The following is a 27,619-nucleotide window of genomic DNA, read 5'->3' as shown; positions in this document are numbered from 1 at the left end:
ATATAAAGAAGAGAGAGAGAGAGAGAGAGAGAGAGAGAGAGTGTTGTGTGTTGTGTTAATGTGTAACAACCTACAAAATAGAACCAGACATTTGAAAACCCCTTAAGAAACCCTCATGTAATATAAACTTAGTAAGGCATGCAGTTTTGAGAACCCCCTAGTGTATCTTATAAGACCCAGGTCAGCAAGCTACAGCCCATCGGTCAAATCCACCTCACTGCTTGTGAGCTAAAATTGGCCCAAGAGCTAAAAGTGGCTTTTTATGTTTTCACATGTTGGAAAAATAAATATGAAGAATTTATCATCACGTGAAAATTTTTGAGGCTGAACCACCAGTACTTGATGATGGATTTGGATGTGGGGAGACAGTGAACTAGAGGGAGATGTCACTAAGGCTATTTGGTTCTGGTTTTTCATTATAGGATGAACCGTAGCACCATTCCCTGAGATAGGCAACTTGGGAGAATGGCGGTCAGGAGTTTAGTCTTTGGCATGTGGAACTGGAGGTGCTTTTGAGGCATTTATCTGAAGTGTTCTGTGAGTGGTCTGTGTATGAGTGGATTATGTGTATCTCTGGATGGATGCTGCTTTAGAACCATGGTATGGTGTGGACGCTAAGGATTGCTTATAGAATGAGAGGGGGCTAAGGTCCTTGGACCAACCTTGAAGTGATGTCTTTTCATGATTGCACGGAAGGGAACGAGCCTGGAAAGTGCACAGGAAAAGGAGAAAGGTGAGAGGGAAGCCAAGAGTGTTATGTGGTAGATGTTCGAGAGAATTGCCAACGGAGTGATAATACTTCAGAAAATTAAGTCTGTAGGAAAGGATTAACGAGTGTCCATGGGGTTGTGCTGTGAATGTCTTTGGTGTCTAGAGCAAGAAATGTTTTGATGAGGCAATGAGGATAGAATCCCTAAATTGGGGTTGTTTTATTGAAGTTGTTTATATCTTTAACTATATTAGTTTTAAAGAAAACCTTCATTCCCAGGTGTGATCTTTTTATTGTTCAATTGATCTCTTATAATGGCAGTTAATTAAAAAAATAGGATTCACTTAAAAGAAATTTGCTTCACAGCAAGTTTTGATTGAAAACATCTATTTGCCATCACCTAAATACTTAAATCTTACCCAGATTGTACATCAAATCCCCTTTAATAAAAAACAGCAATAATGAGAAAAAAGGTTATCATTGCAACATTCAGAGTGACTAAAAAAAGCAAAACTGGTGACTCATGGGAAATATCACATTGCTCATAGCCTTGTCGATTTTAAGTAGGTTCCCAGCTAACTTAATAGTATTAATCCAATTTATTAAATAATGCCTTTCTCCCTTATGAAGATTTCCTCTACATGTGCCTGAAGGAATTTGTATTATCAAAGAAAGTTTGGAAAATGAGAGGCTGAGGTGGGACAGAAGAGAATCTATGTTGTACATTTTGTTTGTAGAGATTTGGTGAGGATTTTCCTTATATGGTTTCACATATATACTTGTTTTTATGCTCTTGTCTTACTTTGTTAACAATATGTTGTAATGCTCACTTGGATAGAGACTGTGTCTGTCACTGTGGGGTTCTTTGACTGCAGGCACTGAGATGGAGGTCAGGGTCTAAGGTGTGTATTAGGGATCAAGCCTTGTGAAAGGAAGCATGCAGGAAGGCTTGGGCTGAGGGAAAATTCAAACTGATGCAGCCGTAGGAAGGTCTTGGCCAGCCCTGCAGGGAGTTCCGGAGTCAGCATTTTCTGTCCAGGTGTCCTGCTTAGGGCTGAATGGGTGGCTCTTGATGTCTCCCCCCCCCACCCCCCCCTGCTCAGCCACCTTTGCAGACTGCTGCTTAGGCGAAGTGGCTGTGTACAGGGAGGTCGACCCTGTGGCAGAGGCCAGCATCTGAGTCTGGTGCTGCCGATGCCCCAAACTTGGCAGCAAGCCGTTGCTGGAAGGAGGTTCTGAGCAGCTCATTTGTCTCTAACGTTACTGTCATGTAATTTTCCACATATTTGAATCGAATGCTTTGTATATACTTATATTGGTTTGAATTCTTTGTTATAAGCAGCTACAGTCACTTCGGTCAGAAACTTCATTGGCTCATGCAAACAGAGACCCAGAGGTCAGGTGGCCTTCCCAGTTTCCTTAATCCAGCAGCTCCAGCTCCATTCTCTGGGATTCTCTTTGCTATCTTCAGCATACCACAGGCTCTTCCCTCTGGTTGACCTCTGGTAGAGCAGGCAGCCAAGGTCAGGGACCTGTGTCTGCATACCACCCAGGCCAGAGCTGGAAGGAGTATCATGTATGTGCTAGGAGAGCTCAGGCATAGTCCCGGGACCACGCTGCCTGAATGCAGGAGCATAGTCCAGTGGCAGAGGTAGAGAAGATGCTGAGAGACTTAGCTGTGGTCTGTTCCTGGGCCCAAAGAGAAAAGAAAAATGAATAAAACTGACATATAGGAATTGTAAGTGTTAAAATATTTATCCACTTAACAAGTTCCTAGTCCCATTTGGGACACCTATTGTATAGATAGGAAGTAGACTCTATAAAAAATTTCATTTTCTTGGAGGTTTTATTGGAGTTTTTACAAAAATATCAGCATTTGATTTCTCTGCCTTTACTAAGTGGTTGAGATTGCAGACTGACACTTATTAATTATACCAGATTTCTGGTTTTAATTAGAGAATGTCTTCTGAGACTAAACCTTTTTACCATTAGGCTGTTTGAAACCTGTGAGATAAAAAGGGAGAGTTCTTTCAGAAAATTATTTACATGATTTTAATTAATGATTATAATCTCCATGGTCATTTTTGCAAAAGAGCATTTAATCCCTTAACCAGTTTTCATGATTTGCATTTTGCAAAAACATGTCGGCCCTGCAGGCTTATTATCTGAGTTGTATTTTTTTCCAGATGAAACTTATTTTGGGTGAGTTTTATTTTGCTACTGCTCCGAGCCCCGTTTCATACCTTAACACCTGTTTCTCATGCAGAGCAAACCGATTGGTAGAAAAGTAAAGTTTGCTTCCTTTTGCCAAGACAGAACATAGCCCTTGGCAAGGTTACTTTTGAAAACAGTTTTTCATGCAGAGACCGTATACAAGTAGCATTGCTGTTGCCAAGATCCTCTGACTAATGAAGGGTCGGAGAGATGGTGTATTCTTTCTCATTGCTTGCGGCACGTATATGTAGCATTTCTTCTGAGAAAAGGCACTCTAGCGTTTCAAACAGAAGCTAGAAGTTTAACCTTCCAGGAGGAAGGTCAGTGTTAGTTTTTATTGATAACACAGAAGAAAGCCACTTTATAAGAATATGAAAGATAAATTCTTTGCTAAGTAGAAACGATTAAACACAGTGAGTTTTCCACCTTTCTTATGAAAATCAGTCTGAGACTATTTTCCATTTGCAAAGTTGCTTTTTTTTCCCCCTTTCTTCACTGAGATGTCAGTCAGATCCTTTACATGGATGATACTAAGCACTGGTCTCCAAATTATGGAAATTTGGTCAGGACTCAAGGTCCAGGTCCCAATATATGACTGCGTGCTCTGTTTTGTTTGGTGCAGTTACGTTTTTTATATTTTTGTTCATGTCTAATCTTATTTTATGAGAACATTTACATTTCCAGTATGCTTTAAGCTAAGTATAGTCTAATGGTTTCATAAACAATGAGACTGATGCTTTGTTTCACAAATGGGAAAATCCTAGAGAGTAATGTTTTGTGAGTACTTGTGGAACTGGGGAAGGAATGGAAAATGTTTATTCCTGTGTGCATGATCAAAGTAGCTGTTACCTTAAGGTATGTGCGTGCGTGCGTGTGTGTGTTTTCTGAGGTAAAAGTGAAGGAAAAGCCACGGAGAGGGGTGTTTTTTGCTTTATTTTCCTCTTCCCAAAACAGTCATTTGGTGGATGTTTTCTACCATTTAAAGATTTTTCACATTTTATACCTTCTTAAACATTATTATAAGATTATATTTTTCATTGTATCTCCCCCACCTTCAGTCATGGGCAAAGACAAATTAATGCATTAATTCCATAAAATTTTGTCAATACTGATGTATAATGTTGCTTCCTAAACAAATCCAAATAGCTGACTGACAAGTGCAATATTTCTCTAAATAACAAATTTTATTATCCAGATATTGCTGAAAGGCTCCACTTCCTGCTAGGTATTGCAAGAATTCAGCTATTTTCACTTTTGCTCCACAGTCTTTTCTTAATACTTTTGACCAAAGATGATCCAGTCATAGCATAGTTCAATCTGTTTATCAAAGGTTGGAAATAAATTTTGCAAAGGGTACTGGAGACAAAACAACAATGCTATTATATGATATTTTTGTTTTCATTAGTATTATTATTCTGATGTTTTGCTAACAGGATTTGTAGATCACTTTGGGTTGTCACGGGGGTTCGTGTTCTTAGAGCACATTGCAGAATATGAAGGAATATTTTTGCAACTGGAAATAAGAAAATGTGACATAAGTAGACGAGATTGCTGTTATGTGGAATTTTGTCTACTGTGAGACAGAAGCAGCAAGTCAGGTGTCTCCTTGTACACCTGTCTTTGGTTGGAAATTTTTAGAGTAACAAGGAGAACAACTACCATATATTGAGTACTTACTATGTGTCAGGTATTATTCTAGGCACTTACCAATAATATTAAGTAGTTTAATTTTCATGACAATGCTATGAGGTTTCTTGCCATTTTAGAAATGAGAAACTAGACATCTACCATTAGGAAGTGATGAAGGTGAGATTTGAACCAAGCAATGTGAGCCTACAGAACATGATGAAACCACTGTCTTTCTACGTTACAGCAATAGTGTTTTGGTACCAGAGGAAATTTTGAGAAATCCTCTATCACCCTTCTCATTTTACAAATGTCTCCATATTTAAATATGTAACTGGCTCTGAGACACTGAGTATCTTTCCCAGGGTCAGATGGTACGGATAGAGGTAGAATACAGTTAAGCCGGTGTGCTTCTGGTTTCAGGTTTTCTCATCCTCTGGGGCTCTTCCCTGGTAATACTGGAGATGTGTTATACCAGGAAGCCTCTTTCCTCAAGCTGTATCTAGAATTGAGAGTGGACTTAAGCTTTTTCTTCTTGATGATGTTACAGCCCAGAGGGTGCTGAAGTTTAAGCAGGTAGAGTGGAAAGTTAGTTGGAGAGGAGAGAAAAGGAAGGGAGGTTGGGTACAGATGGAGCAGGGCCTGGGGGAATGACTTGGACATTATTTGCCAGGCAAAGCTTGAGTACTATCTGAACATAGGATTATAAGGAGACCCTGTGACTGCGTATGGTTGTTTATCTTAGAGAAGGCAGTCTTAGCAGGCAGGGCCCTAACTTATCAAAATGCAAAGGTTGTGTTGCATGGGCATTTGGTATGTGACTCTGCTGAGTCCAGACTTTGTCTCTACTAACCAAGTGGATGATTTCTTCTTAGAATAATGGGAAGTGCAAACCCTTGTTGAAATTTAAGAATTGTTTCCCCGTGGCAATTTGTTTGGAGACATCTAATGCCAGAAGAAAATTATTTTACTACAGACAGGAGTAATCCTTAGGCCAGATCATTATCCTTTTTACTTCTATGAGAAAAATAAGTTTTAACTGTAGTTAAGCTTTTATTTTCATTTTATTTTTTTCAAGTTTTTGTTTAAGTTCCAGTTAGTTAACGTACAGCGTAATATTAGAACTTGGTGATTCATCACTTACATACAACACCCAGTGCTCATCAGAACAAGTGCCCTCTTTAAAAACGGTCACCCATTTAACCCATCCCCCTGCCAGTTTGTTTTCCATGGTTAAAAGTCTGTTTTCTGCTTTGCCTCACTTTTTCCCCCTATATTTACCTATTTTGTTTCTGAAATTCCACACGAGTGAAATTATATGGTATTTGCCTTTCTGTAACTGATTATTTCAATTAGCATTATACACTCTGCCTCCATCCACATCATTGCAAATGGCAAGATTTCATTTTTAATGGGTATGTAATATTACATTGTGTATATACACCACATCTTCCTTGTCCATTCACTGTTGATGGACACTTGCTCTCTTTCCACAATTTGGGTATTGTTGATAATGCTGCTATAAACATTGAGATGCATGTATCGTTTTGAATCAGTATTTTTTTATCCTTTGGATAACTAGCAGTGCAGTTACTGGGTCATAGTGTAGTTCTATTTTTAACTTTTTGAGTAACCTCCATACTGTTTTCCAGAGTGGCCGCACCAGTGCACTCCTACCAACAGTGTAAGAGGGTTCCCCTTTCTGTGCATCCTCCCCATCACCTGTTGTTTCTTTTTTGTTAATTTTAGTCATTCTGACAGGTGTGAGTGATATCTCATTGTATTTTGATTTGTATTTCCCTGATGATGAGTGATGTTGAGCATCTTTTCATGTGTCTGTTGGCCATCTGTAGGTCTTCTTTAGAAAAGTGTCTACTAGGGGCACCTGGGTGGCTCAGTTGGTTGAGCAACTGACTTCAGCTCAGGTCATGATCTTGCAGTTTGTGAGTTCTCTGTGCTGACAGCTCAGATCCTGGAGCCTGCTTCAGATTCTGTGTCTCTCCCTCTCTCTGCCCCTCCCCTGCTCATGCTCTGTGTGTGTGTGTGTCTCTCTCAATAATAAATAAATGTTAAAAAAATAAAAAAGAAAAAAAAGAAAAATGTCTACTCATGTCTTCTGCCCATTTTCAGGGAGAGAATCTCAAGCCAGCTTCACCCTTAGCACAGAGCCCTACGCAGGGCTCAATCACACAACCCTGGGATCATGACCTGAGCTCTAAATCCAGAGTTGGATGCTTAACTGACTGAACCACCCACCCAGGCACCCAGCCACCCATTTTTAAACTGGATTGTTTGTTTTTTGGGTGTTGAATTTGATTAAGTTCTTTATATTTTATGTTCTTTATATTTTAGATGCTAGCCTTTATCAGAAATGCCATTTGCAAATACCTTCTCCCATTCTGAAGTTTGCCTTTTAGTTTTGTTGGTTGTTTTCTTCTCTGTGCAGAAGCTTTTAATCTTGATGAAGTCCCAATAGTTTGTTTTTGTTTCCCCACAGGGTTTTATTTTTAAAAGCATGCTTCAATAAGTTAAATTTATCTGGTTTTAATTTTTCTCTAAGATACTTACTTTAAATCCTATTTATTCATTTCCATGAGCCATATGTCCAGTGTCACAAGGATGCACTGAATAAATCAAGTGCCTGCAGACAGTAGATGGTGGTGTTCGATCCTGTACAAAGTGCTGTGTAATATAGAAATACTATGCTTAATATCTGCCTTCCTGTCTTGTTTCTTAATTGGATCAGTGCTCTAGGGGGCATTAGGTTGAACTGAACAACAATGTAGAAACAACATTGCATTCCTGAAGCCAAGTCAATTAATCACACAATGCATTTCAAAGGAGTTACTTCTAAGTAATTGTTGTGTAAATTAGGCCCATTGCAATTGCTGGGTAGTAAACAGGAGACAAGCCAGCTTTATGCAACCTAAGATACATCACAAATTTGCCATTTCTAACCCCCCTGTGAGATAATCCTTAAAACCTCATTGCTTGCACCCACAAAATAACCATACAGTTTTTTATAACCACGTTGGTTATGTTTTCCCAGTGAGCCTATAATTACACATTTAACTTTTTCAAACAGAGGTTAATAATGGGATTTTTGATTTTGAGGTTATTTTATTTTTCTCTAATGACTTTCTCTGGTTCTTGTATAGTATAGGGGATTAAAGTACAGGTAAAGAATGTCTTCTCTTTAACAGCACTGAAATTCCACCCTATACCTTTCATCACATCAAACAACATGAAATATATTATTTATATTTTATTATTAATCAGGAATCGGCGATTATATCTTGAGACTTCCTGTTTCAGGAATATATCCAAAATTCTATAAAGGACCCTCACAGAGAGAGTTTCAGGATCACTCTGCCCTGTTATACAAATTATTTTTCAGCAAAATAGTCAAGATACTCAGTAAAAGTTTCCCACTGGTCTCTTTGGGAAGCACCCAGCTTTCTAAAAGTAAGCATACCCAGGAAGTACAATTCCTGCTGGACCAGGACTAGCCATGTGACCTTTGCTGTTCACATTCCACCATCTTCCCCAAAATCAGATATGTTTGGCTTTGAACCTCTAAGGTCGTGTTCCTGAGAGTGATTTTTCTGGATCAACTGTAAATATAGCTCAAGCTCACTAGTCCAGCACAAAGAATGAGAGTGTGAGCCCAGAGCTTCCTCAGCCATGGTTCTGCATTGTGGACAAAATGATTCTGAGAGAATGAAGTCAATTTAGAGAGAGAAGTGGAAAAAGACACAGAGAGGGTGATGGGCATTGAGGAGGGAATCTGTTGGGATGAACACTGGGTGTTGAAACCAATTTGACAATAAATTATATTAGAAAAAAAAGGAAAAAGACAGAAAGGGACTTCAGTATCTCTACTTTCAGTTATTCCTGAATGTACCTTACTTTTGTGTGGAACCCAATTTATTGGCATTTCATACAACCTACTTCTTTTTTTTCACATTTTTATTTAAATTCTAGTTAGTTAACGTATAGTGTAATATTGTTTTCAGGAGTAGAATTTAGTGATTCATCACGTACATGTAACGCCCAGTGTTCAACACCCAACAAGTGCCCTCGTTAATACCCATCATCCATTTAGCCCATCCCCTTGCCCACCTCCCTCCATTAACCCTCCTTTTGTTTTCTATTCTAAAGAGTCTCTTATGGTTTCTTTCTTTCTTTCTGTCTCTCTCTTTTTCCCCCTTTTCATATGTTCATCTGTTTTGTTTCTTAGATTCCACATATGAGTGAAATCATATGGCATTGTCTTTCTCTGCCTGACTTATTTCACTTAGCAAAATACACTGTAGCTCCATTCACATCATTGCAAATGGCAAGACTTATTTCCTTTTGATGACTGAGTAATATTCATATATATATACATATATATGATAATATGTACATATACGTACATAACTACATACTGCATCTTCTTTGTCCATTCATCAGTCAGTGGACATTTCAGCTCTTTCCATAATTTGGCTATTATTGATAAGGCTGCTATAAACATTGGGGTACATGTTCCCCTTCGAATTTGTATTTTTGTATCCTTTGGGTAAATACCTGGTAGTGCAATTGCTGGATCATGTGGTAGTTCTATTTTTAACTTTTTGAGGAACCTCCAGACTGTTTTCTGGAGTGACTGTATCGTTCCCACCAGCAGTGTAAGAGGTTTCTTCTTTCCCTGCATTCTTGCCAACACCTGTTGTTTCTTGTGTTGTTAATTTTAACCATTCTGACAGGGCATCCAGCCTACTTCTTTTTTCTTTTCTTTTCTTTTCTTTTCTTTTCTTTTCTTTTCTTTTCTTTTCCTTTATTTTATTTTATTTTATTTTATTTTATTTTATTTTATTTTTTAAATTTACATCCAAGTTAGTTAGCATATAGTGCAACAGTGGTTTCAGGAGTAGATTCCTTAATGCCCCTTACCTACAACCCTCCCACAACCCCTCCAGTAACCCTCAGTTTGTTCTCCATATTTATGAGTCTCTTCTGTTTTGTACCCCTCCCTGTTTTTATATTATTTTTGCTTCCCTTCCCTTGTGTTCATCTGTTCTGTGTCTTAAAGTCCTCATATGAGTGAAGTCATATGATATTTGTCTCTCTCTGACTAATTTCGCTTAGCATAATACCCCATAGTTCCATCCACGTGGTTGCAAATGGCAAGATTTCATTCTTTTTGATTTCTGAGTAATACTCCATTGTATATATATACCACATCTTCTTTATCCATTCATCCATCTTTGGACATTTGGGCTCTTTCCCTGCTTTGGCTATTGTTGATAGTGCTGCATAAACATTGGGGTGCATGTGCCCCTTTGAAACAGCATACCTGTATCCCTTGGATAAATACCTAGTAGTGCAATTGCTGGGTTGTAGGGTAGTTCTATTTTTAATTTTTTGAGGAACCTCCCTACTGTTTTCCAGAGTAGCTGCACCAGTGTTTATTCCCACCAGCAGTGAAAAAGAGATCCTCTTTCTCTGCATCCAGCCTACTTCTGAGTTTCTTTCACATTAAACAAGAGAGACCTGCTCAGTTATGTACATCTCCCCGAGGCTTCCACAGCACCTTCACAAACATTTTTGATGGCCCTCACCATATTACTTGCTATTTGTTTGTCTCTTTCTGTGAGGAAAGGTACTGTCTTCATTATTACTTAGCAACAAGTCCATCAGTTAATGGATAACAGGTAAATATTGGATGAAGAGTGAATGAATGAGCACCCATATAGTTTTCAGTGTCTCACCCTTTTTCTAGCAAGAAAATGATAAAAATCTACTTGGTTTTGCATGATATGGTTATTATATGACTTATTATAAAACATGTATAGAAACTGTGAAAAGATTTTCGTATTAATTTTTCCAGTAGTATTTTCATTACCATAGAATTGTAATACTGTACCCTCCTTTTTTTTTACTTCTCTCCTAGCTAAATATAGTTAAATTCTGGAGCCTGTTTCATGAGATTGACCTAATCCTCAGTAAGAATTTATATCTATGTCAGTCTAAGTATAGAAAATGCATTGTAAATATAGTGCTGAATGCTTTCCATAGTAAGAGCCTTCTTGTGTGGGATTTAGAGGGAAACTTGCTTATGATGAAAAGCCTCCGTATTGTTTAGTCATCATCATCTCCTAAGCCTTCAGGTAGAGCAGGTTAATTACTTATTTATTTTTCAATTTTGGTTATCTTTCATTTCCTCATGTGTAATATTTTTCATGATAGGTTTTGATTTCAATTTACGTCCCTACACATAATACTTTATAACTGGTAGTAATTACATTCACGAGTAACATTTTCTTTCATTTTACTTGTGTCTCAAGTCTTCACAGCTGCTACAAAAAGTAAGGTGGTAATAACTATTTAAAATACTGTTCTCTTCACCCCTTGTCCTCATTTTAGGTCTAAATTTCAAAGCCAATGTAGTTCAATCTTTACCCATTAAGTGTAGTTTGTCCTATATTTGGTGCTATTCAAGGTAGGAATATATACACAGAATTTTTCATTTTTCGTTTTATCCTCTTTACTCTGCCATTTAACCAGCTATTACCATGAAATATCATTAAAATATTGACTTACTGGTCTTCTAACTCTTGTAACTTGACGACTAAAAGTGTTCTTCCTGAAGCAAAAATATGTGTAAGTGAAAGCAGGCTATCATTAAATAAGCATATGTATTTCAATAATTTTATGGACATGAGCCTATATACCTTTATCTTTTTCATTTAAGATGAGGTCCTTTTATTTGTTTAGCTCCCTAACATCTTTCCACTAAAAGCAACATATTTCATGTTGAGAGAGATGCTGAGTGCCCCTTAGCTTGGCTCTAGACATCTCAAATGTTTCAAAATGCAAAAGAGTTAATGAGGGATGAGTTAGAAAGTGTTATTAGTGGTTGGGATCAAGATATGGCTGAGGACTTCCATGTCATACCTTCTGGGAGAGTTTCTGCAGATCATGACTGTGTAACTGTTTTTGACTTGCTGTTGGTCGTACTTGATTTGTAGTAATAGCTCTCTCATTTATACAATGTATTGTGAGAGTTTGGGGTGTTAATAAGATTTTTTAAAACTCATTAGATTTGTTTCAAATGAGCTGTCTAAAGCTTTATCTAGGTTAAAGTATAAGGAGATAAAGATGATGAACGGGTTTCAGACAAGTTGAATCTCAAAGTGTATGTAGAGATGTTTTGAGGGCATAAAGATTAAGAATAAAGCTCAGGGCCTGGGATGCATTTGGGAGTCATTCAGGCAGTCATGTACCCATCACTTGCAATAGATAAGGTCACTCCATTCAAGGGAGCTGAGGAAACATCTCCAACATTGTGTTAGGAAACTCAGAATAATCAGGAAGATAGGAAAAGAACGAATCTGATGGCTGCCCGGGAGAAGACAGTTTCATCAATGAGTTTTGGCAAATCCAGACATTGTGGAAGTTGTGTTAAGATGAGATTCTGTTCTAGATTTTTGATTTAGGAAATTCTGTGATAGGCAATTTTACTGGAGTTGTACTCTAAAATGTAGGGAAGAGAAACTGAATTAGAATGTACCAAGGAGTAAATGAAAGAGAAACAGAAGGGACAGCAAGTGTTAAATGATTTGGCCTGTAACCACGAAGGGCAGGAACATGTGTGATGATGATTTCACAGTAAAGTAGAATAAGGGAAGTTCCTTTTAGAATTTGAGAAACACAGAGGCATCGAGAGGCTGACTAAGGTTGGGACAGAAGAATAAGAGAGAAAAAATGGTCAAGTCTAGAATGAGTAGGTAAGGTTGACCACCAATTTCAGTGTTTGGGGATCTCTGTCACAGCCAGAAGTACTCTGACACCAGCTGGATGTCCTGCAGTTCAACTCAATTCTGATACCAGTTACCCAGAGATAACATCAGATCCCATAGATGAGGGGCTCAGTCTACTTCACATGCCAGGTGCATGCCCAGCTGTTACCGGTGCTGGCTGTAACTTGGAGATTCCAACAACCCCCTTCTTGGGTTTGATTAATTTGCTAGAGCAGCTCGTAGAACTCAGAGAAACATTTTATTTACTAGATTATTGGTTTATTATAAAAGGATATAACTCTGGATATATAAAAGCAGATAATAGCCAGATGGAAGAGAAGCAGAGGGCAGGGTCTCGGGAAAGGGCAAGGAGCTTCCATGCTATCCCTGAATGGCTGTCCCCAAAAGCTTCATGTGTTCACCAACCCTGGAGCTCTCCAAACCCCATACTTTTAGGTTTTTATGGAGTCTTCATTACATAGGCATGATTGATTAAACCATTGGCCACTGGGAATTGATTAAAATTCCAGCCTCTTTCCCCTTCCAGGGGTGTGGTGGGGCAATGACAGAAAGTTACAGCCCTCCAATCACAGGGCTGGTTCTCCTGGCAGCCAGACCCTTCCTTGGGCACAGGACCAAAAACCACCTCATTAACGTAACAAAAGACGCCTTTATCTCCCTCTTCACTTAGGATATTCCCCCAAGGGTTTTAGGAGCTCTGTGATAGAAAGAAGGAGGAAGACCAGATACATATTTATTATAAATCATGGTATCACAAAGGGACTGAAGAGATTAGGCTTGGAAAAGAGTAGAGCTACTTCCTCTGTGACATCAAAGCAAGTTTAGAAGAGGACTGAATGACTCTCCCCACCCACCTACTCACAGGGGTTGTGGATGAGGAAGGTGACTTGGAATCAGATTTGTGTCAGTTTAGAGCTAGCTTGAGACTGGGCAGAGAAACCCATGCAGTTTGCTGAAGTCATCTTCACAACTGGAGATGCCAGGAGTGAGATGCAGTTTTCCATCTAATTTCAAGCCTAAGCGTGAGATATGTGACACAAATGGAGTTTTGTTTTTCCAGCGTTACTGAGTCTTGAAGCAGGTCGTTCCTGTTACAGATTGTGCTCCATTGCCTTTCACCTGAAAACTTCATACAGATATACTTCGTTTGAGTATAGTAGGATCATGAAATTCTTAGTGTCTACATTTCTACTTTCAAAACAGTATATTAAAATGTGTGTTTTGGCAACAAAGCCAAGTTACACTTTGGGAATTTCAGGGAGACTGAATTTGTCCCAGCAGTGCCACCTAAGATGCTAGTGCCATTTGTATCTCAGTAGCACATAATGTTTCACACATTGATTTTTTTGTTTTGATCTCAAGATGCTTTGGATTCTGATTAGCTCAGACAGCTCTTTCTCCATCAAGAAACTGTATTTTGTTGGTTTAAAAAGAAAGTGTTATGTCAGTGCCTTATCCACTTCATGTGCAAAATTACCAAATTTTTTTTTTATTTTTTTAAGGATTCACTTTTATTTACACCAAAGTGTTTCCTTAAGCTCCTGCTGCAAATTAAAATTGCATTTCTCAGTGTTAGTTACATGGTAGTGGCTATTATGGGTTTGGGCCTCTCTGTTTTAGAAGGTCTTTATGCTCTGCTGCACTCTGGAACTATACAGCCCTAAATTACCTTAATCTCACTAGTCCAGATAATAAGGATCAGAGTTAGTAAAAACTGTCCAAAGCAAACTATATATTTTTAATTAAGTGACATTAATTTGGATATCTTTATATCTATGTTTTCAAAAATGCTGAGATCCTTGCAATTGAGGTTTGGTTTACCCTAATGAGTTTACACTAATGAGTACTGGTTTGATTTATGCAATAGAAACAACAGCAGGAAAGCAGATACATCTTGTGAGATGGGTTCGAAGCATTTGTAGTGATGAAGTGTACCCTTGCGAAATAAACCCTGTCGGTGACTTAAAAACAGTGTAATTTTTCAGTTTTCATTTTATGGCAATTTCTTTCTTCATGCTATCATGAAAAGCTCTTTGCATTTGCTAGCATGAGAGATAAGATTTTTAGTAATAGGGAAGACCTGTTAAGAGTATCTTTAAAAGTTACTGTCTCTGAACTTAACAGGAGTTTTCAAAGATAGCCGCACTTCATGGAGATGAATGTAATCCTGAAGAAAACCATCGTTAACCTGCTCAGAGCCTTGTGATTGGATGTGTTACTAAATCTTTTGCCAAATTTGGCTTTGCAGGACCTGACTGAGTATAAATGGAATGATATAGTGAATATATTAATTTATGCTGAGATTTTCCAACATTGGTAGATTCATATACAAATCTGTTATTTGGAGAAATACTTGTACTTAATCTGCTGTTTTAATGCATAATATTTTAATTTGAAATATATGCTATATGTCCAAAGAAACCTCTTAGGACAGCAATAAAGGAAGAATCAAGCAACTAACATAGATGGGTAATTCTCTTTGTAAGAATATTCTATACAGATTAGTTTTGTTATTTGACCACTGGAGTACTTCAAAATAATTATAGCTAGTAATCTAGAATACAAAATGAAGAAAATCAGTTATCAATACTATAGAACTTGATTTCAGGCATCTGCATGAGGAAGGTTTTGAAATTAGAAAGATATATGTAAAGAGTCATCAGCTCTCATTTCTTCCTCCAGCTACGTGGGGGCATGACACCCTTCAAACCACCCCCCCCCCCAAAAAAAATAAGACTCCCTTCTTTACTGACCAGTCCAAGGTGGGCAGTGAGGGTGCAGGAAAAATAATCTTCCTTTTCTCCATGATCAGTAAGAAGTTAAATTTACCTCTGTGATACCCCGACTTACAGGTTATAAAATCCAGCTTTTTAATGAGGACAATTTTCTTTGTGACTTTGTCCTATGAGTCCTTATTTTCTATGTATGCATACTGCTGGCATGATGCATATACAAAAGCACATTAGCAGAGATAACACAAAATTATCCTTTAAAACTGATTTCCCCTTTTTCTTTCTTTATACACAGACATCACTCATATTCCTTATCTTCTTTGACTTAAGAAAGGTATGTCCTTAAGGTTTCTATTTTCAGAATAAATAAGCATTCTTGAATAGCCAAACTGTTAAATTAAGTCCTTAAATCCTTAATATCTCCCCCTTTAAAATACAAAATCACTCATTAAATGTAGGTATAGCAGAGCACAGGGAGGAAAAGCAAATGATGTTATAGCTGCAGTAAACATGATTCATTTGTACATTTTAGGACATCTTCTCCGTGTCAGTTTTTCATATTTCTCTTCTACTCCCCAAGTAACAAAATGTCACATGAAAAGGATCAAAATATTCCTTGCTGTAGATCATGGTGTGTGTGTGTGGTGTGTGTGTAAAATATCACACTCACACCTTCAGGCGTTTGTTTTAAGAAGAAATCTAATGATCTTATTTTCAGCGGAATCAGATGTTCTTGAAATATTTTCTTACATCCTTTCAAGGCCGAGAGTATTTCAGTTGCCCCATTAGTTAGCACCAATGTACAAGTTTGCTTTTTGGGTTTCTTGTTGTTTTGGTGTGGGTTTTTTTGTTTGTTTTTTGTTTTGTTTTGTTTTATTTTGTTTTTTTGGTTAAAACTGTCAGTGTTTGCACTGCGAATGCTATTTTCCAGGCATTCATTGCTCAGCATAGACTGTAAGTATTCGTTTTGGACTAACACTTGTCAGAAAAAGTCTGTGAGCAATTAGGAGTATTTATATTTTATTTGTATAAAGAGAACTTTTTTTGTGTGCTGTGCTTTAACAAAAGCATCATTGGCTCAAAGTATTTCATGGTGTTTTCATGATAGTTGACTTTAGATATTTTGGTAGAGTATGCATGTCAAAACATTTAACTGCAAATTGAATGCTATATGTGTATTTTAATTGCTATACATTTTAAAATGAGACATGTTAGATCACAGAGGCAGGAATTAGCAACTTTATGATATTTTCACATGTTGAATGAAACAAAGGATTTAAGAAGTAATATCAAAGTGTCTGTTTTCTTCAAGTACTCTAGGCTTTCTGAAAATATGAGGAAATGGGAAATGTCAACACATGAAGTAAAATAAGTGAGGTACTAGAGCAGCTGTTATCTGTCAATAAATGTCCAAGCATAATTGCCAGTAAAGAAGACTGCAATTTGAGAACACGTGCTGATACATGATTGGAATCTCACCACGTGATCTGTTAGATGATAAAGTGTATTTCAGAATACTGTGCTCGCCTGTTAACTTAGAATCAGTCATATTTTTATTTTTCTACAAACAGTGACAAATATTTATGAATGTACACTAAATCTGGACTTCCTGACCCACTGTTGGTTCAGTTTCAATTCTTGTGTTAAGGTGTACTCGGCTCTGGGTGGTAGGAAACTGTGGAGGAGCAGATCCCAGTCGGTAGAGCCTGTCAGGTTTACAACTTTCCCTCCGTTCCTTAAGAAATCAAACACAAAATTATAAATAAAAAACTTGAATTCTAAATGTGCAGTAGTCTTAGTCGTAGTTAAAATATCATACAAAAAATTTATGAGAACATATGACCAGGCAAATACAATGCAAGGATTGCTCCCAGGCCTTAGAAGGGCTCATGGAACATAGAGGCCCTTAAGCTTGAAGATTACAGAAACTAATTTTCTGGTGATTATAATTATTCCTTTAAGTTTTCACTTTCTAGTCACATAAAAAAAGTATTTTTTCTTATTTTACCACTTACTTTAGGAGTGCCTTTGCATGTTTTAACTGAAACTTGAATGTTATAGTCAATTCATTTATTCAGTATTCAGTGAATGATCATTTATTGAACTGCTAATATTTATGAGATTTGGTGCCTGCTAATAGGAATGCAATGATATATATGGTCCTGGACAGAAGATTTTAAAAAGTACACATATAACAATGTAGTCATAAGAGGTAGGTATTGTCTATTTTACATGACTCAGACCCTCTAGTTAGTGCATAACCCACCCCCCCCACATTCTTATGATAACAAGTTTTTCTGTTATTTAAATTATTACTGATATCCACCACTTTCCTTTTAGAATACCTATTCAATGAGATATAATCTAGTTATTTATGTCTTTTAGGACATCTATTTAAAACATAGTCTAGATTCAGAGTTATATGATACCATGACCTTGCTTTATTGTACATCTAAGAAGAAAATAATTTATTTTTTTAGAAGATAAACTAAATAATCCATTTGTAAAATTTATTTTTGCTTTAAATGGTTATTTAGATTTTACACTTATATGCTCAGTGCTTATTTTCAAGATCCAGTGCTTTATTTAATGTAAGATATAATTATCTCATTTACTTCCATATATGAATCAGAAAACCATACTCTAAAGGCATATATGTTGTGTTTTGAATAACTGAGAATAAAAGTGAGAAATTCTTAAATCCTACTTCAGGTAAACAGTGTAGTTATAAAACAGGTGATAGCCTTGTGAAAATATCCAAGTTTATAAAGCAGATAATAAAATGGAGAAAAATTGCAGTTGTTCACCTTCCAAAATGATACATAATGAAAAGAACACTTTAAAGTTTTGACACTGGCCTCAAATTTTAGATACAAATTATATACTTGAAACCTGCTTTATTCAGGAAAATTCATGTATAGTTAATTTAAAAGATTGCATTATAGTTCCCAAGAATTATACAGTTGTTTGAAGTCACTTTAGAATGGAGATTATAATTACTATGATCAATGCTTTTTTTTTAATTAAATATAATTTATTGTCAAATTGTTTTCCATACAACACCCAGTGCTCATCCCAACAGGTGCCCTCCTCAATGTCCATCATCCACTTTCCCCTCTCCCCCAACCCCCATCAACCCTCAGTTTGTTCTCAGTATTTAAGAGTCTCTTATGGTTTGCCTCCCTTCCTCTCTGTAACTTTTTTTCTTTCTCCCCTTCCCCTCCCCCAGTGTCTTCTGTTAAGTTTCTCAGCATCCACATATGAGTGAAAACATATGGTATCTGTCTTTCTCTGCCTGACTTATTTCACTTAACATAATACCCTCCAGTTCCATCCACGTTGCTGCAAATGGCAGGATTTCCTTCTTTCTCATTGCCAAGTAGTATTCCATTGTATATATAAAAAAAAACATGGAAGCTTCACGAATTTCCATGTCATCCTTGTGCAGGGGCCATGCTAATCTTCTCTGTACTGTTCCGGTTTTAGTATATGTGCTGCCGAAGCAAGCACTATGATCAATGCTTTTATTTTAAGTATGTGATACGATGGTGGGGTCATGTACATGTATGCATGAGACCAGGCCAAGTATATATGCCAAACTACTACCACTACTACTGCTGCTTCTTCTCCTTCTTCCTCTTCATCCTCCTCCCCCTCCTCCTCCCCCTCCTCCTCCTCCTCTTCTTCTTCTTCTTCTTCTTCTTCTTCTTCTTCTTCTTCTTCTTCTGAGAGAGGGAGAGAGAGAGAGAGAGGGAGAGAGAGAGAATGGGGGGGCAAAGATGGGGGGAGAGAGAATCTCAAGCAGGTTCCACACCTAGTGTGGAGCCTGTTGTGGGGCTCAGTCTAATGACCATGAGATCACGACCTGAGCTGAAATCAAGAGTTGGAATCAAATCAGTTGCACAACAAACTGAGCCACCTGGGTACCCCTATATGCCAAACTTCTTTTTTTTTTTTTTTAATTTTTATTTATTTTTGAGAGAGACTGAGCAGGGGAGGGGCAGAGAGGGAGGGAGACACCAAATCCAAGCAGGCTCCAGGCTCTAATCTGTCAACACAGCCTGAAACGTGGCTCAAACTCATGGACTGCAAGATCATGACCTGAGCTGAAGTCAGACACTTAACTGACTGAGACACCCAGGCGCCTTCTTAAGTAAAAAAAGATTTAAAAGATAATCTAGATATTTAACTTACCTGTTACATAAATTAACATTAATGGTTATTATGTCTTGGAAATTTAAAATGCTTCTTTCTTTGGCCAACATAGGGACTTAGTTAATAATAAACAGTAGTAGTTTGCAGACTTTGAGTGATTTCTAAGATTTCATAACCCTCCTTATAATCAATTTCATGATGTCCCCCAGGAAAAGCATTTTGAGTTTCAGAGCCTAGGTCTGCCCAGTTTCTCTTCCATTCTTTCCCTTCTTAGCATTTGGAAGACGTTCTCATCAGCAACGGTATAAAGTAAAAATCCCTGCCAGGAACCTGACTTTCAGTAGTTCTCTGTCTCCTTATGAAGCCATTCGTTCCTCAGGTATTGTCCATTTTTTCTTTGGTAGCCTTTCCTTTCTCATATGAGATGTATTGGTAACCATAGGATTTCTAGCTCAAGTCCTGGTGGTTTTATTTCATTTTTCTCATTTTTTTCTTTTCCTTTTTCTTTTTTTTTTCTCATCATCTCTTCCTTGAGAGGAATTTTGCCCTACAATTTGAAGGCTACTGGAAAGAAGGACTCTTTTAAAACTGAGATTTAAAATCCTTTCTTTCAGGTTCAATCCAAGTAGTTTTCTTGTTTTCCTATCTAGGGATAGGAATCAAACATATACCTTGAATTATTAGCTTCGAGAGTAAGAGGTTAACTAGAAGCAGAATTTATTAATTTTGAATTGTCTTCCTCCTCTGTAAAAATTCATAGTAAATCATTCTATAGTCACAACATGGAAAGGGTCAATTGCTACATTGTGTTTTCGAATTTCAAGTTTTTGCCATTATAAAATATGAGAAAGTACTTGGCAATACTTTCCAAATAAAAAATGTGTATACCTTTTGACCTGGAATTCTACTTTGAGGTACTTATCTAACAAATAACCATGTGTGTAAAATAATATTTAAGGATGCTTACTGTATGTGTTATTTGTATGTACAAGGTAAAACTAACAAGTTCTATATGAGAAGTTTAAAAGTAAAATGCATCTTTCTTTTAGGCATTATAAATTTTCATTAGGATTAAAAGAATGATCTCAGATGGTCTAGGCCTCTTAAAAGCTGAAATTAGTTTCTAGTCAAAGATACCTAGAGAGGTATATAGTCCAACTATGTAAGTAATTTATAAGCGTGTTTTTTTATTCAGGTTAAAAAAAAAGAACTAAAAGATCACTGGGAAATTACCATCAGACTTTCTGGTCCCACTAATATTGGAGGTTGATTTAGATATTTCTCCTGCAGAACTTGTCTTGATAAGTAGATACATCTCAGGGGATAAAGTCCAAGTATTTAACTGTCAAAGACAGAAAAAGAGTAAGTAAAGAAAAGCCCAAGACACCAGTAGAAGGAAAACTAAATTTATCTAAGACACAGTTAGAGGGCAAAAACACAATCAGGGCAGCTCTACAAAAAAAAAAAAAAAACAAATAACAAAAAACAAAACAAAACAACAAAAAAAAACACACAAAAAAACAAAAACAAAACAGACGGAAGTTGGTAAAATGTCCAAAGAAAAGTTCTCCCAATGATCTTGTGACTCAGCTATTAAAAAAGAAAAAAAAAAAAAGAGTGAAATGCAGAAACAGCATGTATGCACTGCTATTTATGGGAGACAAACTATATATATACACATACATATGAATATGTATATATATAACTTACCCATGTATATATACACATACACACATATGGTGTATATTTGTAAATGCATAGGTTATCTGTGGAAGGCTATTCATGAAATTGCTAAAGGGTAGATAGCTAGCCTCCAAGGAGAGAAACAGGGCATTTAGGGATAGAAGAGTGGGGGAGTCTGACTTCATTTTCACTGTCTTACAGCTGTATCATTTAAATGTAATCTCTCTTAAAATATATATCTAAAAATAGATAGGATGTTTAAAATTAAAAGTAAAAAGAAGCAGGCCAGGTGAGAACCTTTGATGGAAGAAAGGTGTGGGAAGAAAGACTGCCCCAAACTGTTAAGCCCAGGAACCCTGAAATAAGAACACCAAGCCCTTTAGGTCTAACTGTCCATCTCACAAACTCTGACCTGTAAGTTTCCATGTGGGGGAGAATGCACCCATCTGACCAGGCCAGGGACCCCGCTTGCATTTCAGAAAGGTGTCATTTTAAATTGGTAAGGTAGCATTATAGGAGTTGAGTTTTCATGAGTGTATCCCAGATAGACTTCTCAGTTTCCCTAAAAGCACAAAATCATTCCTGGAGTACTGAGGACTAGGTCCCAACTTTGCCGACCCAGGTGAAGTGTCATCCTCAAGAGGCCTGCCATGCCTCCACTGGGCACCCACCCATAGATGCCATGTCTGCTCTGTGACTGTTGGAGGGCTGGGTACACATGTTGTTTGCCACCCATCAGGATCTCCCTTGCCCTGAAGTTTAGTTTTTATTTCATAGACTAAAATGAGCTCAGATTCCAAGAGAAGTAGGAAAATGAGTGCTCATTATCTACATTAGAAATTGTGAAGTTATTTCTCAGAAAGTGAAACTTGATGGACCCATAAAAGAATATTATCTGTGTGGAGAATACTTCAGAGTAGAATAAAGAGCATGGTAAGTGATTGACTGACATAAATATAGGTGTGCCTGCAATATATATTAATAAACAGGGCCGTAATATTAGGGACCAGAAGCAATCTATTTCATATTTAAAATATCAAGTAAAAACTATCTCCACAATTATGAATATTTAAACAGTATTATGGCTTCTCAATATATAACACATGCAAACATACCACATCATTTTTATTGCCAAAAAGGAAAAAATAATTAAAACTATAAAAAGCTGTTCTTAGTGTCATTTTAATGTCTTTGTTATTGCCATTTATCTCTGAGAGATAATATGAAAAAGAAAGTGAGAAATAATGCATCAGTAGATGATAAATTTTATTCATAGCAAACTGTTTTAAAAAATCACCGTTGCTTTTTATGCAAGAGAATGACAGGGAAAACAAGAAAGACATATCTGTTATAAATGCCTGTTTCATATTTACATCATTTTAAAAGCAAGGGTTTGCTTCTTCCATCAACTTTTCAATTTAGTTTTCCTCTTTGTTTGATTTTTGTCTTACCTATTTTCTTAAACGTAGGAAAGAATTTTATTCATTTCAATGAATGCATGCATGAAGGAATTTCCAATACATGGTTGCATTGTGGGTACACATACAGATCATTCACTCACGACTGTGACAGATTAGGAATATAGTTCAAAGACTGGGCTTCTTATCTCCTCAAGTGAAAACAGTAGAATGAGAGGCCGTGAAGGTAGGGGATTGACAGTTCAGGTCTTTAAAAGCCACATTAAACTAAGATTACTGAATGGCCTATGCTTTGTACTGAACCTTACCTCAGGCTTGCTTGTAAATGAGACAGGAGGCTAAATTCTTGAATAGCCGACTAGGAGAAATGATGGTGCCTCTCTAGGTTTAGATAACCAATTCATTGCAGCATCTCCTTTTCTCAGAGTGTTCCAAATAAGACCATCACCATCATTTCTCAAGCCATTGGGGAACAGTCTGTAGGACAAATGACAAAGTTCTGGGGAATGTCAACTTTCCATTGTGATGGATAAAGCAATTTTTTGAAATGAAAAAAATGAACTTTAAATAAAACAGAAACGCATGCTTTGGGTGTAAAATGTTTCTTGACATACTAACTGAAAACAGCGTGATATAACATTGTGTCTCCAACAGTGTATGAGATAAAAGAGAGAAAAACCCACACATACACAAACACAAAAAGCTACATTATTAGAAAACAATAAGAGGAAATATATAAGCAGTGACTGGTGACTGCATTAGACTCATAGGATTATTTCTTTTTTCTCTTTTTATTTTCCTGAACTCTAACTTTTCTCTTATGAACCTGTATTGCTCACATAATAATGAGGTGAAAAGAAAGCCTTGTCCTTTGGAAATGTAGTAATTTTATGTTTTTATGTTTTTGCAGTCACTCCTTTGTGCAATCTTAATATTCTATAAATTTGTATGTTATAATGTCAAAAAGAAAAAGTGAGAAAGGAAAATAAGCCATAGAAAATTTAGAATAAATGCCAGAAGAATATTTAATAAATGGCTATTGCCACCCTCCAAAATGTTGGCATGAAAATTGCCTTAGCATTTTAAATCCTAGATTGAGAATACTAGGTTCATTAGGCTAGGGAGTTTATCTATTTAGTATGTTCCCTAGAACATAGAATCCAGCTTACTCCCAGCTGTTGAATAGTCTGTGATTCTTATTTGTGACTCGCTTTGGAGATTCTCCTCTCATTCCTTTGTTTTTCATCCTTGGTAGAATTGCCAACTTTGTTGTTAGAAAAGTTTGTGTTCTTTTTAATTGATACCTATACTTTTAAAAATATGAATTTTATATAGCTGGATTTCTAGCTTTATGTTGTATAGCCCTCGTATCCATGGCCACATAAGTATGATGTCTGTATGCTAATATGCTTACTTAATCTTTAATACATTATATTTTAATAATATAGGAATGCCAAGCTACGGAAGAGCAAATGAAAAGGTCATTTTTTATTCATGTACTACTGAATGTACCTTCTGCTTGTAGCTCATTATACATGCAGTTGAGCCCAATTTTTTAAAAGTGGAAAGCATACCAAATTAAACCACAAGTTTCACAACTGCTGTTCCTTTTGTAAAAGGAGTGCTCTCCATCTTTTCAATTTTATTTATTCTGACTGCTTGTTACTCATTTGTGCTTCTCTCTTCTCTGTTATAGTCAGAATTTCTAATCCCATTTCAAGCAGAAGGCTGCCACTTTTCATCAGAGAAGAGGCAATAAACACGCATCACACTTATATATGCGGGCTTTCATCTGGGGAGCTCAAAGTGTTTTATGCATAAGTAGCATTTCCCCTGGCTTTTTTTTTTAAGTAGGAAAAATAAAGTCTAGAGAGCTTAAATGACTGGAGGAGGCCCACACCTGCAACAATGGAAGTCGTGATTTTAATTAAATATATATCTATGAAAGTATTCAGGATTCCTTGACCTGGATATCAATTTATATGCAATGTTTGAAGAGTAACAAAATTGTGGAGAGTAAAAATTAATACTAGCACACTCTTGTCAGTTAGGGGAAATGGTAACATAACAAAAATGAGCTCTAATGTAGAGTAACTTCATAAACTTGACTAATTCATTTAATGCCTTTAAATATCGAGATTATAAAAAGAGCTCAATGGGAAAGGAGAAGTCTTTTTAGGGTCGGGCTTTTCAGTGTTACTAGGGTTGAAAGGGTCGAAGAAAGAGCAGCCTCTATATGGGGTCTAGTAGGGCAGCCAGAAAGGCCCGTCTCCAGAATTAGCCCCCTTCATTTAATCAATCTCACTGTTTCTTCCTCCGTCTTTCCCTCTCCCTCTCCCTCCTATCTTTCCTCCCCTACCTCCCCACACCTTTTCTTTTTTTTTCTTTTTTCTTTTTTTGCCAAAGACATAAATGATCTCAGTGGTACAATTCAAAAGCGCGAGTAAGAGATTGACAGAAAATAGGGAAATAATAATAATAATAATAATAATAATAATAAAAGACCATCTTATTTTGAGTATGTCTAGACTTAAGTCTGTGGTTTTCAACCTGCCTTGCACTGGGTCTGTGGGCAGGGCCTTGGGGAGGACTTAGAAGGTCTTTTGCCACCTCCACTTTTGGTGATGGTGGTGTTGTGCAGACTTGGTTTAATATGTGTGGGGGTGGTGGTGAAAGTGGGGGGAGTTTGACTTACATTGAGAAGGAAGGCATAGGATGTGAAGGCGAGGATGGAACGAGAAATATTAAAACCAAAGAAGGCTGTGTCTTTGAGAGAGTGATGGGTGAATTTAGAGATTTAAATGTAGAGGTCAGAGGTCGTTGCTTTCCGAGATGAATGAGTCTTTGGGAAGGTAGTTTTCTGAAAAGGATTTTCAGAAGTGTAACTAATAGTGAGAGTCGAGTGGCTAGGGTACTAATCTGTAAGAGATTATTGAATTTGCTGGCATGTGACACATTCTGTCTGGTGAAAAAAATAGGCTAAAAAGTGCTGTGTGTTCCATAGACTCTTATTAGAGATGGGTGGCTGAGAGCTTGGTATATCAAATAATGGATTGGGTGAACACCAAAGGGATGTCCATGTGATCTCACTATATCTCTCTGCCATTTATAATGCAAACCAGATTAATTTCCTAAGTAATATAGTTACTGAATTAATTCTAAGAAAAACTTTAATTTCCATCTAACTGAAAAATGGCATGAAGTAGAATTTACTAATACCAGTCAATATATTTTTTAGCTGTGCAATGTCTCTATATACACATATTTGGGTATAGTGATATTTAGGTAAAATGTAGATATATACTTAGCAAATAGTAGTACATATATACTGACGATTTCCTCCTGAGTTCCAAGGTATATATATTTATTTCCCCTGTGTAGAGTGTAAAATCACTCCCTATGTAGATATGATGAAAAGCACTTGATCCCCCCCCCCCCCCCCCCCCGCCCAGCAAATTATCCTTATAAAATTTAGAAATACTCTCGAGTGTCATAAATGCCTGTCAATATAGTAGTTGGGGGAAAATTGTGGGTATATTAGTCTAGAAACAAATATCTAAGATGTCAGAAACCTGCCTGATATTCCCACTGCAAACATTTCATGCTCAAAATTGCAACCTGACCATGATGTTTGTGATGGTTCCTCTGGAGAACAAAGCAGCATAGCAAAAAAGCAGAACAACAGCATCCTGAGGCAATATTTTTCAGTGCCCGTAGCTACTCCTGCTTAGCCTGGTGGCTCTGGACCAGATCTGCAGAGAATGCCAGGGAAGTGCTGGATAAAAAGCTTCTGACACGTCCTCCTGCTAAGGCACCATGGCCAAACCCGATGAGGAGAGGCCACCACTCATTGGCAGTGCAGCCACTTTCCAGGGTCCAGTGATGTGGGAGCAGGTTCTCAATCCCTCTAGGCTCTTGCTTCTTCATATGTAAATGAAAGGATGATAAAACCCTTAAGGCCCTGCCAGATTTAATATCCAGAGATTATGCCATTTAGCCTCATCTGCCCTGGAGCTAGTCTTTGTCTATACCTTTAGAAAATGCACTATAGGTCTGTACCTAGTGGATAATGTACTAAATAAATATTCCTCTATGTAGTAATTATTGTAAAAAGGAAAAAAAAAAGCATAGTGTAGATTATTATTACAGTCAAGTTTGAAATATCAGAAGTTGTTCCCCAGAACAATTTACACTTGGGAAAATACTTGGTCAAGTCAAGTGAAATGGGCCTGCAATACTGTTCAGAGCTTTTTCTGTGCTTATATGCATTGTGACCCAAATCAGTTTTTTCAACTGATTTGAACGAAGTCTGTCTTTTTTGTTTGGAAAGTCTCTGCATTCTGGCAAACAATGTTTTTGGCTCTTCTCAGTATTCAGCTAAATAATCATCAAATATAGTGAGTGTTTTTCTTCCTAAAGTCTGCCCTTCTCCTAGCTTACTTTTGTCTCCAGAAACAACTTTTGTGGAAGGCTCTCAAAGCATTAGGCTAGGAATTCAGTTTTAGGAAGATGTGTAGAAATATCGGAATAGTAAGAAGCTACAGACCTGGCCCAGATTTACCTGGTGTTTTGAGTTCCATTCCCCTCCCTTTTCTCATATAAGAAAGTGTCCGTGTAGATAACTAGTAGGGAAGGAGTGCATATCATAGATTATGAATTATTTCTAGCTTTAAGTTTATTCTCTTAGAGAAAAAGCACACACTTTGTAATCATAATCATGCCAACCTCAGTTTAAATCTGCCACTTACTGGATATAACAGTAAGGCTGTACTCCTATTTCTGAATTTGGAAAATGGAAAATGGTAGAATGGAGTAATATATCACAGAATTAAATAGGTAAATATTTGGCAGATTACCAGCTATTGAATGCTCACTAATGTTACTGGCCTTAATTCTTTCATTATCTAGCAGAGAGGTCCTAGATATAGGAACTAGTAACCTGGTCTCATTCCTTTACTACTATCACAACATATAATATTGTTGCCCCCAGGACTTAATATCCCTACAACTGAGTCCTCGCAATTATCAAATGAAAATAAAACCACATACACAGTGTTTTCAAGTATAAACTAAGATAATAGATGTGTAATTTCAGTTTTTTAAGATTTTATTTTTTTAAGTAATCTACACACAACATTGGGCTCAAACCCACACTCCCAAGATCAAGAGTCACATGCTCCACCAACTGAGTCAGTCAGGTGCCCCAACTTCAAAAGATTTTTAAAGTACCAATTAATAATGCCATTTTTTAGTAGCAGTAAAATTATTATTGACTAT

At 37.0% G+C, this 27,619-nt stretch overlaps 1 protein-coding gene and 1 non-coding gene across 4 annotated transcripts in view; one reads left to right on the top strand and one right to left on the bottom strand.

Moving 5' to 3' along the window:
• The window catches only part of FBXL17 (F-box and leucine rich repeat protein 17), a 492,553-nt gene that overhangs the window by 276,206 nt on the left and 188,728 nt on the right, over positions 1-27,619 (top strand). The window lies entirely within an intron of this gene.
• Positions 18,490-18,596, bottom strand: LOC122232023. The gene has a single exon (XR_006209342.1). It is a non-coding gene; the product is annotated as a U6 spliceosomal RNA (small nuclear RNA).

Source organism: Panthera tigris, chromosome A1 (assembly GCF_018350195.1).
Source record: "Panthera tigris isolate Pti1 chromosome A1, P.tigris_Pti1_mat1.1, whole genome shotgun sequence".
NCBI lineage: Eukaryota > Metazoa > Chordata > Mammalia > Carnivora > Felidae > Panthera > Panthera tigris.
This window is presented reverse-complemented; position numbering and strand designations above follow the sequence as displayed.